Below are 12814 nucleotides of genomic sequence, written 5' to 3' on the forward strand. Positions count from 1 at the left end.
ATGCACCTGAGCTTACTGAGGAGTGTCATAGCAAAGGGGGTGAATACTTCTCTATTGAAGACATTTCCATTTTTTTGTTTTTCTTAATTAAAAAAATACATTACAGGTTGTGTAAGTCAAAGGAAAAAAAATCCCATTTAATTGCATCAAAATTTCAGTTTAACACAACACAATAATTAATTGAGAATCCCAGGAACTTCCAAGTATCTAAAAAAGACATTTCAACATCAAGAGCTAAAGGGGGGAGGACTTACACATAAACAGAAAGCACAGGGAGAATGATGAAATTATGTTTTATTATTATTATTAACAATTTAAAATGATGGGCACAGATGCCTAATGAATTCCTGTACGAATATATCCCAAGTAAACAAGTAAATAAATCCTGAATACCTCGGCATTTCCTCTGGGTTTTGAATCTGAACTTGAGTTTTGAGCCTAACCCTAATCTTGTTATACATGTGATTAATCTCAGATTTCATGTGCATGAGCTATTCATCTGTCAATCCTGTGGTATTCATACATTAATAAATTTTGTGTGACCATTATTGTGTATATATACACTCACCTAAAGGATTATTAGGAACACCTGTTCAATTTCTCATTAATGCAATTATCTAACCAACCAATCACATGGCAGTTGCTTCAATGCATTTAGGGGTGTGGTCCTGGTCAAGACAATCTCCTGAACTCCAAACTGAATGTCTGAATGGGAAAGAAAGGTAATTTAAGCAATTTTGAGCGTGGCATGGTTATTGGTGCCAGACGGGCCGGTCTGAGTATTTCACAATCTGCTCAGTTACTGGGATTTTCACGCACAACCATTTCTAGGGTTTACAAAGAATGGTGTGAAAAGGGAAAAACATCCAGTATGCGGCAGTCCTGTGGGCGAAAATGCCTTGTTGATGCTAGAGGTCAGAGGAGAATGGGCCGACTGATTCAAGCTGATAGAAGAGCAACTTTGACTGAAATAACCACTCGTTACAACCGAGGTATGCAGCAAAGCATTTGTGAAGCCACAACACGTACAACCTTGAGGCGGATGGGCTACAACAGCAGAAGACCCCACCGGGTACCACTCCTCTCCACTACAAATAGGAAAAAGAGGCTACAATTTGCACAAGCTCACCAAAATTGGACAGTTGAAGACTGGAAAAATGTTGCCTGGTCTGATGAGTCTCGATTTCTGTTGAGACATTCAGATGGTAGAGTCAGAATTTGGCGTAAACAGAATGAGAACATGGATCCATCATGCCTTGTTACCACTGTGCAGGCTGGTGGTGGTGGTGTAATGGTGTGGGGGATGTTTTCTTGGCACACTTTAGGCCCCTTAGTGCCAATTGGGCATCGTTTAAATGCCACGGCCTACCTGAGCATTGTTTCTGACCATGTCCATCCCTTTATGACCACCATGTACCCATCCTCTGATGGCTACTTCCAGCAGGATAATGCACCATGTCAAAAAGGTCGAATCATTTCAAATTGGTTTCTTGAACATGACAATGAGTTCACTGTACTAAACTGGCCCCCACAGTCACCAGATCTCAACCCAATAGAGCATCTTTGGGATGTGGTGGAACGGGAGCTTCGTGCCCTGGATGTGCATCCCACAAATCTCCATCAACTGCAAGATGCTATCCTATCAATATGGGCCAACATTTCTAAAGAATGCTTTCAGCACCTTGTTGAATCAATGCCACATAGAATTAAGGCAGTTCTGAAGGCGAAAGGGGGTCAAACACAGTATTAGTATGGTGTTCCTAATAATCCTTTAGGTGAGTGTATAGTGACAGATGCAGTATTTGCTGTGAGGCGTGTTAAGTAATAATTTTCATGTTTGATATAATGAAATCACAAACTAGATGTTTTGAAAATCCTTCTACCATTAGTTTTTGCTCAGGTTAGTAAGGCGATTGTCTTTGAGTCACTGAATCCATTTAGTAAAGTTTCTGTCTTAACATATCCTTGTCTTACATAAGTACCCCATGAAAATAAATATATCACATACAGTTAAGCAACATATATATTGTAAGCTTAAATCACTTTTTTGTTTGTTTGACACAAATTCTGCACATCTCTCCTTCATACTTTAGCTTTGAACAAAGCAAAGTGTGCTGCTCCCAACATTATTAGAACAAACCATGTTCAGGATGGAAACAGCATTGTTCTGGAAGCATTTAATTACTCCAGGAATTGTGGGAGTTGGTGGCAGATAACCCAACCCAGCTGCTGAAGCTCACTTTCTGAGATCCTTTAAGAAGCAGCTCCATAAGGTTGGCAACCAAACAAGCAAGGTGATGTGAGTGGATTTGTCTTGTTTCTGACCTGCTTGGTGTTCTTAAGTTCATTATTGCTTTCCACATTATCATTACTGTGGAGTTTGAAAAGCACTAAATGTGAAAGTCCAAAATTGAACTCGATTCAGCTATTGCATTCGACTGCAGCATCTATTGAAAGCCCATCATAAACAGAGTTCATTCTTTCAAAATATGCGCTTCTGTGGTTTCTTGCATTTCCGAGGCAGTTTTCATTCATTTCCTGCAAGAAAAAAATGGTGAGAAAGAGTGTTCCATTAATTGGAATTTCTTGACTTATACCATACATATATATTTTTTAAATGATCTTACGAAGTGAAAGTTGCGGTTGTAGTCCAGACAGACCTATTCATGTTAATCTGCTAACTTCAAATGGCGTGGTGCAAAACACCTCATCTGTTGCAACATTATGAAACCATTCTGCTAAAAAGATAATTCAGCTCAATTGCTTCGTATTACGTCTAGAGCTACCTAATAGTCAATAAAAATACAAATACAATACCGAAGGAATAAAAACGTACTCATAAATCAGGCTTCAGGAGGATTTTACAGAATATGTTAATTTATTCAACATTTGTTAACTAAACCAACTAATAAAGGTGAGTTGAGCTCTCCTGGGTGGTGGTTTTCACTGTGACAGAAGAGCGCAACGGGCTTGATGTACTGATGTGGGAAAAATACAGATCAGCTTTTTCCACTCCTGAAGCAGCCTCTATACACAACAATACTTTGAGCCACTTGTACAATACTCGCTGCTCACCACAATCATACTATTATGTTCCTTGATGTCTAACCATACCATATATAAAATATAATATATTTTCTCAAGTCTCAAAGCCTTTTGAACACAAGTGAGGACTTCAAAATACAACACAGCAGCCGATCACAACATGGCTGTACAGTGAACCTTTAAGTGAAATCTTAGTCATGATAAACTTACAGCAATTAGTTAAATTAAAGTTTAGATTTCAGTTAAATCTGTAGAAGAAGGTTAATGTTATGATTGGACATGTCTGTAAAATACTTATTGTGTACCCGTCGATATGTGCCCGTGCTGCTTTCATTGCTCTGTTGATGCCGCGTCCTGCAAAAATAAAGAATCACTCAATCAGCAGTTTCTATCTGAATGAATATTGCAAAGAACACGCTTGAGGGCCATGTGACTATGGATGTTTTCAGACCAGCTTCCCTATCTCTACACATTACAGATAGTGAGTTACAGTAAACCTGTAAACCAGTGTGGCAAGGTTTCCTTTTTCTTCTTTTTCAGTTCTGGAAAATGCCCAGATCATTGATCAATCTGTGATCAGTGTAAATGAATCACTGAATAGCATGGTGTCCGATGAAGTGGTGTGAATACTTTCAGCTACAACAGTGTGTAAAGATATAGGTCCGTGTGTGTGTGTAACATTACCGTACTTAAATGACAAATGTGGAGTGTATATTTATATATAGCAGTGTGTATATATGCCCGACTATTGTACAGACTATTAGTCTAACTAAATAACTCAGTAGGCAACTTGCATGTGTTTGGGCATTATTTTGATCTTTTGTTTACTGTGTACATTCTCCCTCTTGGGCAGATGGCAATTTTTGTTTATGATAATAATACCAAAATCTATGCATCGGTCCCACTACTAGCCATTTTGTCACAGCATGCTCTAATAGCGTGTTAAACTGAAATCATTTATAACCTATCAGCTTGATTACTGTAATTCTTTATTTGTCAGCAAACCCAGAAGACTCTCATGCGTTCAGAACTCATATACTCTTACTTCTTCTAGTCCTTCCCAACACAGCACTACTGCTCAAAAACAACATGGGAACAGTGCAGTTCATCCTTAGCAGATGTCAGTGAGTACTTGGTTATTAACAGTATTGTGATTGTGTTTGTTGAAGTTTAAGCATTGATACATGTCATTTGTAGACCCTGATGTTTGCAGTCCCCGAAGTGTTCAGCTATTATATTAATAGTTAATTACTGAAGTGTATTTAATATATATGAGTATTATTGTCATTTTATCTTTCTGGGATGCCTCATTGTGTTGTGAAGGGCACTATAGAAATATGAATCTGGGTTATATTGTACTTCAACATCTAACTCTTAAAAACACAAAACTTTATGACTGGTTAAATTGACTACTACATAGCATTGCAAAACAAATAAATAAGGAATGTCACCCAAAGTATATTTGATCAGTGTTATCAAATAAGTGCATTAAAGCAAAGTTGATAGAATTACTGATAATGTATCATTCCCCACCTCTTCTAATCATTTTAAGAGAACTGTTACTTGTTCTTACCTTTTTCTTCTTTTTACTACACAACAGATGCTCACAAACACAAAGATGCCCCCGACTGTGGAAGGTACAATGTACATTGCAAGTTGTTCTATTTGGATTGATGATGTACTGCTTGTTCCTGAAAAAATAAAAATATCTAGTTAATAACGTTACCTTAATTAGTATTTTCAGCAGGTGTCTGTTGGCTGTAAAGTAAATGAGATACTGCAAGTCATTGCCGGCACTAGCCTTTTGGGGGCCATAGGTGAGATTTGATTGTGGGCCCACCTCGCTACAAAACATTATAGTGGTGCCCATCTTTATGGCGGAGAGAAAATGTTTAGGTAAAACTAAGAGAGTCACAAACATTTGAATCACAGAACATGTATTGCATTTTAACATACACTAAAATAGATTTAGTAATACATACACATTTAAATAGTACACTGTGCACATTAAAATAACAGCAATAACTAATGAAGAGTTTAGGTTAAAAAAAACACCCACGCTATAGGTACTCAGTACTGAAAATACTATATTACACATTAAAACACAAAATGTATTTTACAAAATACAATACTATCAAAAATCATTAGCTGACAACTGGCAAACTACTGTAGTAGTTAACTACTAATCATGAGCTATCTATCAAAGTGATCACATCAACGAACATTTTCAAGAATTAGATTATTACTTAATCTGGTTGAGCTGGATTATTGCTTGATATAGAATAGTCCATTGATCACAATCTCTCTCTCTCTCTCTCTCTCTCTCTCTCTCTCTCTCTCTCTCTCTCTCTCTCTCTCTCCTCAGACCCCGCTGTGACCGCACCTCACCTGCCCCTCCGCACTACTGCACGTTTTCAGGCGCACTCACGCTACATCTCCGCTCATAGCTGCCATATTGTGCACAGTGCAAAATATCATTTAAAATATGTATTTATTATTTATTATTTATAATAAATATTACTTATTATTATTGTTCACCTGTAAGTCAGGCCGGTCCTGGGTGGGGCCCTTATTTGCAGGGCCTTACGCAACTTGCTTAGTGAGCTATAGGGCCACCCAGCTCTGCTGCAAACACACTGTTGTGTTGGTACCAGGGCTATATTCAATAATGTAATTGAACATAATAATTAAAATGTAAAATTTAAATAATAAATACAATAATAATTTTGAAATACCACTCCACCTGTAATGTTTTGCATTATAGCCTTGTATTCGTATTTTAATAATATTTCTGAATACATATTTAGTTAGCGGAGAGATTAATAAACTTTAAGTTCATCATAGACCATTTAGGGGCAGTTCAAGGTTTTATATACGTGTTGATAACACTGTAGATTAGTACTGAGAAGACAATAAACATGTTACAAGAACCATTTTACATTTACAATTTTGAATGAAAAGTAAAAGTGTCTAACAAAATATAAGACTGCCACTGAGTACAGGTGTGCTTTTTATAGTTTTCTAGAAAATAAAACAATGCGATGGTCAACACAGTTAAATATGGAGAAAAGAGAATAATTGAAATGAATGAAAATAATATTGCATAAAACAAGATTACAATGTAAGCTGTTTTACAATATTTTATTCAGTTTTAGTTACCATGTTACAAAAAGAACATTGCTTCCCTGGGGTGAGTGAGTAATGATTAACTTGTGATGGAGATATTGATATATAATACACTCTTATATATGAGTTATATAATATAAAGAATAAACAGCTCCAGGGGCGTATTTTTAAAACTTGTTCTAGATGTGTTTCAAAAATGAAAACGTTAATTGACACACAAATTGCAGCTATTACAGTGACAGATAAATTCTGTATATAGTTCTAAAATACTGTCTACTCATTAGAAATGGTTGATTATAGATATTATAGTATTCCAAGTAGCTTTATACATTATTTTATGTATTTCATTATTTTACATAATCTTGTCTGTCATTGACTATGACTCTGTGGCTTGTATTTCTGTCCAAAAGATACTTCACAGCATTACTCCAGTGCAACATGAATTATCTGCAATAGTGTCTGTAAGCATTGTAACACATGACTGTAGATTCCTTTGAGAAATATAAATAGGTTTACCTTCAATATGAAGTATCCATTTGACTTCATGTGAACCAATTTTTGTATCTACAGAGCAGCTGTAGATCCCTCCATCAGATGGCTGTACATCAGTGATCTCCAGCTGTGTAGGTTTCTCTGGATTAACTATTATTCTCTCAATGCTTGAGTTTAGATAAGTCTGATTTTTATCTTTCATACTGAAAATGAGAATCAGTTCTTTCCTCCAAGTTAGTTGTGTCAGGTTAGTCAATGACAAACTGCACTGAAAATTGGCCGTTTCTCCAAAAAGTTTTGAAACTGTTTTTATTTGTGTTGCTCCATAAAGATCTGAAAATAAAAATGTTGAATTTTATTTCAATAAAAAACAACAATATTTATAGAATAAAGAAAACTGCAATTGGAGTAAATACTTAAATTTGTGTGGAAGTGACAATATTGTTAAGACACTACTTGACCTACTAATGGTGTATAGGTGTCTACTGGTAATTCAAGTAAATTTTCTTTAATGTGAGAACTAGATTTAACTAGAGTAATGAATGGCTTCCCTTTGCAACTGCGAGCCAATCACAATATCTTAAGCAACAACATTTTAAATTCTAGTACTTCAAATCAAAAAATGAATTGCATTACAACATTTACATTATATATTTGTATGTTTATTGTACAATAAAAAACATGTATTTTTGTATTATTGTTCTATGCTCTGTGTGCAGTTTGGTCAATAATACATGGATGTGGATCTCATTGCATCAGAACCCCGGGATGTTTCTACTTTTTATTTTACTGAACTGACTGCATCAGATGGGTATAAATAGAAAGAAATCAGAGGAAACAGTGTTCTTAATGACCCTTTTTCGCTCATGCTTATACTGAGTGTACTTGTCAAGTTTGATTACATCTGCTTTTTCAATCTATAATGACATTCCAAACAGAGATTAAATTAATGAGCTATAATTATAACTGACATTAACTTAAACTAATCCTTGTAATTAAAAAAAAAAGAACTTAGCAATTGGCAAATTCAAAACAAAACAAAAAATATGAAAGTGGAAGAATAAAGACTCTCAAGCAAAGTAGAAAGATTGAAATAATGCTTCAGAATACAGTTGATACAATAATAGTGAATATTTTCCTTGAAGTACACAGAATAATGTATATTTATGGGATTATTCCTTCTCAATAGGAACCTAAATTATTCAATTATTTAACCTTATTTACCCCAGCTACCTGTCACTAGTTACTTATCTCTGTTTCACCTGATTTAAAATTCCCCATCACTGCACACCTGCAGTCTCTAATAATGTGTCATTCTTTGACCTCACATCCAATTCTCAGCTGTCCGTTTGGTTGTATTTTCCCCTGATGCCCTTTACCTCCCATGTGCATCAATTATCTAGCCCTTTCCTTTAAATGAATGAGAGGATCACATTATATACCATTCTGGCATCCATGGATCTCTATGTATTCAGTGTTTCATCCTTTTGGGAGGAAAACCTTACTAACAGGAAATGTAAATGTGCTTTCTGATGAAGCAGTTTAGGATAATTTCAAAGTATATAATATTTATTGATTTCTAGAATTTAAAACCAATGTGCATTCCATTGAATTTCCAGTGTCGCAAACTTTTCTGCAAATTACCACTTCAGCTTTCATTGTGCCGATTGCAATTTTTTCTGATGGTACCACTGAAATGTGTATCTTGATAGAACTTCTTGATTGAACATTTTGCTTATATTTCGTCTGCATAAACATATACCCTTCAAAAAACAAATGTACTACATTTTTATCTTTGTCAGGTTTTCCACAAGAGAACATGCTTTGTACTGATAGTCAGTGCATCACAGCTGAGGGATTGCTACAGTGGTCTTCATTTAATAGGTTTTAATTTGAAAAAGAGGACATATGTATCTGATGAGAAAAAAGCCTCTCGCAGTGGTGACTCAAGACTGAGCAATAACATCTTCACACAATCTTCACCCTAACACAATATTTCTTGGAGGTAACGTAGAGAAATGTAAGTTCTTCTATGGGTACTTCAGAACTCAGTCATGATCCCTGTTGAATGTGCATGGGAACATCCTGAGTGAAATTTTCATTTAATACATCTACACACCCCTGCAAGATGAAAGCAGCCACAATGAGTTCAAATCTGCCTCAATTATGAAAAACACCTTATACTATTGTGTTTTGTTTTGTATTGCCTGTACTGTGAGTAGGGTATGCTGTAATCTGTACTCATGTTGTTTTTCATCAGTATTTTAACAATTAACACTAGTACACAAATGGGATATACACTATATATACATAAACACTAATTGTATAACAACCAAGCTTTACACATTTAATGCATTCAGTTATGTAGCGATTATATATGTGCCAATTTGTTGACAACATGCAATGAAATAGTAGAGGCCTGATATAACCTGGTTATTACACTCTTCATACTTAATACTGTCAATCTATTCCAAGTTATCATAAAATATACATGATGTCTTTTAATATGTAGTCATTTGCAAATTCAAATTCAAAAAATGGAATGGGATGAAATGGAAACCTTTTTTCTTTGAATCCCTCTTTCAAATTGCTTTATGACAATAGGTTTGAGCAACTGTAATATAAACCACTGTGCTCTTTCTACAGGCTGAACACATTCTTAGTAGCACAATGATCAAACAGTAGCAAAATTATAAAACACAAAAAACACATACTGTTAATGTATTGAAACACAACTGGTTATATGTCCAAACACAGAACGTGCCAGTAGACTGGAAAAAAGCAGAAATATGGTGCAATCTGTAATGCCCAGGCAGACATACTTAAAATAGGCAAAGACTGAAATAGGCTCCTATGCATTGAAAAGATCGAGCTTAGAAGTCACATGCACTCACACACACAACTATACCTGAAAGAATGGACACCATCAGGGCTAGTTCAAAATGCAACCAGCTTAAGTTGATGTTCATGCTGTCTGTGTCAGATGCTACAGTATAATGCGCTGCAAACCCGTGTCATGACAGCAGGAGCATCACTGTGAAAAGGATGTGGTTACTTCTGAACAAGGAACTGACAAATCTGCTTCAAAAAGACACTGATGGACGGTACACCGGGCTCAAGTTTGTATTTTCCTGTTTTCCAGTTTCTTGTTCTAGCCCAACCTATCATGTGCGTTTTCTTTGAATTGAATCATGTCCACCTCTAATTTGCGCACCCTCTCTCCCCTATTGAGTCAGCCATACTGATCACTGCTAAACTGTTACTGGGCGAATCTGTAAGAATGACAATTTTTTATTTGCAAGAGATAACTGAATTTAGACATGGTTCAGTATGGTTCCAAACAAATTAATTTAAAATATTCATTTATCATGTATATATGTTTTTGTTCTTTATTGCAGAAAATGGAAAACGCCCCCCTCGAGCTACATCACTCCAACCACATCTCAAATTTGTGTCAGGTGGCTTACTTTTTAATAAATGTGCACCACAAGACTTGTAAACAGCCCAGCAGATTTGCATTTATTGCGTATGCTCTCTCATTTGCACACACATCTTCTGCGACTGCTAGTGTAACCTTTCTTTGGTCCTAGATAACACAGCACCAAAGGGAATGAAAAAATGGCATGCCGAAATTATGCTTTGAAGTCACAAATTTACTGACAGCACCAGATTTTCTCATTTTGATATTCAGCATAGAGTGACTGGTGTTGCCTTAATAAATAGGTTCTCACTTCTCACTAACTACCCTGTGTGCAGAATAACAACATGAACATCATGGAAGGCATGTTCTCACAACAGGATATGAAACATGGAACAAGTGTAGTGAGGGAGCAGTAGGTGACAAGCAGCCTGACCACCATGCTTATTTCCATGTCATGAGGTACAGATGGTTATGCAGATATTCTGCTCAAGGCTCGAAAGAAAGCGACCCTGGGTTTCCTTGATCAAAGTTGAAATCTGTCCACACATAGCCCTTTTGTTTTTCTACCTTCCCTAATTTTGTAAAGGTTTCCAACCCAGTTCACTTTTAGTTCTGTTTTTATGCTTCGCACTGCACTCTACTCAGACAATGTTGTTTTAGCAGTGATTTTGATTTCACTAATTTCTTCTTTATTGTTTTATTGCTACCTCATTGCAACTCAAATCTCATCCATTTTGCAACCACGTGATTACTACTGTCATTTTGCTGTCATTTAGGAAAATAATCTTAATAAAGTCTCTCCCATTTTACGATGAACAGACAATAAATGTTATTGGCTAACATGGAAGGAGCTGTGTTAGTACCCAATAGCAATGTGATTTTTACTGTGTGTTCACTGATTCATTTTAAAGGGGGCCTGAGGGATGTCAAACAAGGGGCTGTTCAGCAAAACAAGATGGAAACAGACCCATTTCAATCAATTTAATCAGCCATAAAAGTTTGAAAGCAAATGTTATTTTTCATACAAGCAGAGTGTGTGTGACTGTTTGCAGAAGGAAAACACTTAAACGATGTGAATGGTCTTTGTGAAGAAGTGCAGAGTCTGCTTTGAAATGCTTTTTCTGATTCTAAGTTGTCTTCTCAAATCACCAGGTTTCTGCTGCAGTTGGTGCCATAGGTGGTGGTCTTTGTAAAGGGAGCCCATTGTGGGCTAACCTCTAACCATCTCTGTATTTACTAGTGAACTTTTTTACCTTTTACCATTTACCTTTTTTTTACTTCTCTGATAAAATGGTCTCAAGGCTGCATATTTAACACATTCAACAACTAATCTTATTAATGCCAGTTTGCTGTCATGCTATAATTACACCAATGGGTGGATCAGAAAAAAATATATAATATATAAAAAACCTGTTTCCTATGCTCACTATTGGTACATGACTTACATGGTGTATTGTTTAATTATTTACAGAAATAAATAAATTATATTCTGAATCACAGATATGCTTTTGTTTTGTTTTCAATACAATACAATACATTTTGAGTACAAACACCTACGGGAATATGCAAAAATACAACATTTGAGGCGTAAGGCATTTTTCAACGCTACAGATGTGACATATGTTGTAATGTGGCACATTTATGAGAGTTGACAATTGAATTACTATGGAATGAGCACATATTACTGCAAAGCACTAAAATGTCATGTCTCAATTACCTTGGACAAGATTAATATATCACAGTAGGTTTCTTGACTATAATGCAAGCATCCATCAGGGAGAAGAGTCTGTTTGTAGGGTGGATTAACACATGAAAACTAATTGGCTTACATTTTCCTGAAGCTTTACATGTGATTTTTACATGATTTTGTTTTAGTTTTTCACTGAAATTCATGAATTCAACTTGATAAGCAATGTTGAAAAGCTATGTGAAACCATCTGGGGATTTGTTCTCTAAACTAAACTTGTCTATATGCAAAATCTAGAGATTGACAGATGTGGTTTATGACATGGTTATGTGGTTTTCATTTCGATGCCTTTCATTATAGCTGCCTCAGTTAGATGCAGGTACCAAGATGCAACACTCCACTATAACGTTGTACATGTTATTGTTGTCAGGTCAAGCAACTAGAGAGGACTAAAGCTGTATTCTTCCCATTTCAGAATAAATCAAAATCCAATGATTGAATGTCATATAATCCTATTTTGTTATTGTGAGGATGCACCTTATTTTAGTTAGCTGTCAGCAGGGATGTGTTACATGTGTTTTTTCTAGTTAGTAGTGTTTGAGCCACTTGCAGTAATCGGCCACACCTGCACTAATGTGGGTGAGGCTCCATCTTGATCACTGACTCCACATCCTCACATCCTGTCTCTCATTCGCTATTGATTGACTGGGGCTGCATAAATACAGGGAAGCAGCTGTACTGGGGAAGCTCACAGACAGGCAGCACACACAGTGGAGCAGAAGAAATACAGGCGGGGGCTCACAGTGAGCAGCGCATTGGAGAACTCTGTGTCAAAGTGAGCCAAGCGGCACAGTAACAACTGAGGATGCCCTATTTTGTGACCTGACCTGACTGCCTCCCCCACTATGATAAAACAGGAAGTCACCAGCTTCCTGATGAGAAGCAGGGCAGAGTGCCAGTGAGAGCGAGAGAGGAACAGGAACAGGAAGACTAGACAGTAACGGAACTGGTCTATGGACTTGACTGTGGAACTTTGGATTATG

The 12814-nt window shown here is 36.3% G+C and overlaps 1 long non-coding RNA gene across 1 annotated transcript; it reads right to left on the bottom strand.

Annotated features, from left to right (window-relative positions):
• Nucleotides 1–277: 277 nt before the first annotated feature.
• On the bottom strand, nucleotides 278–9675 carry LOC136751341 (uncharacterized). The gene is made up of 5 exons (XR_010816997.1): nucleotides 9572–9675; nucleotides 6688–6996; nucleotides 4619–4736; nucleotides 3351–3399; nucleotides 278–2538 (listed from the first exon to the last, which is right to left on the bottom strand). It is a non-coding gene; the product is annotated as an uncharacterized LOC136751341 (long non-coding RNA).
• Nucleotides 9676–12814: the final 3139 nt, after the last annotated feature.

Source organism: Amia ocellicauda, chromosome 6, assembly GCF_036373705.1.
Source record: "Amia ocellicauda isolate fAmiCal2 chromosome 6, fAmiCal2.hap1, whole genome shotgun sequence".
NCBI classification, from domain to species: Eukaryota; Metazoa; Chordata; class Actinopteri; order Amiiformes; family Amiidae; genus Amia; species Amia ocellicauda.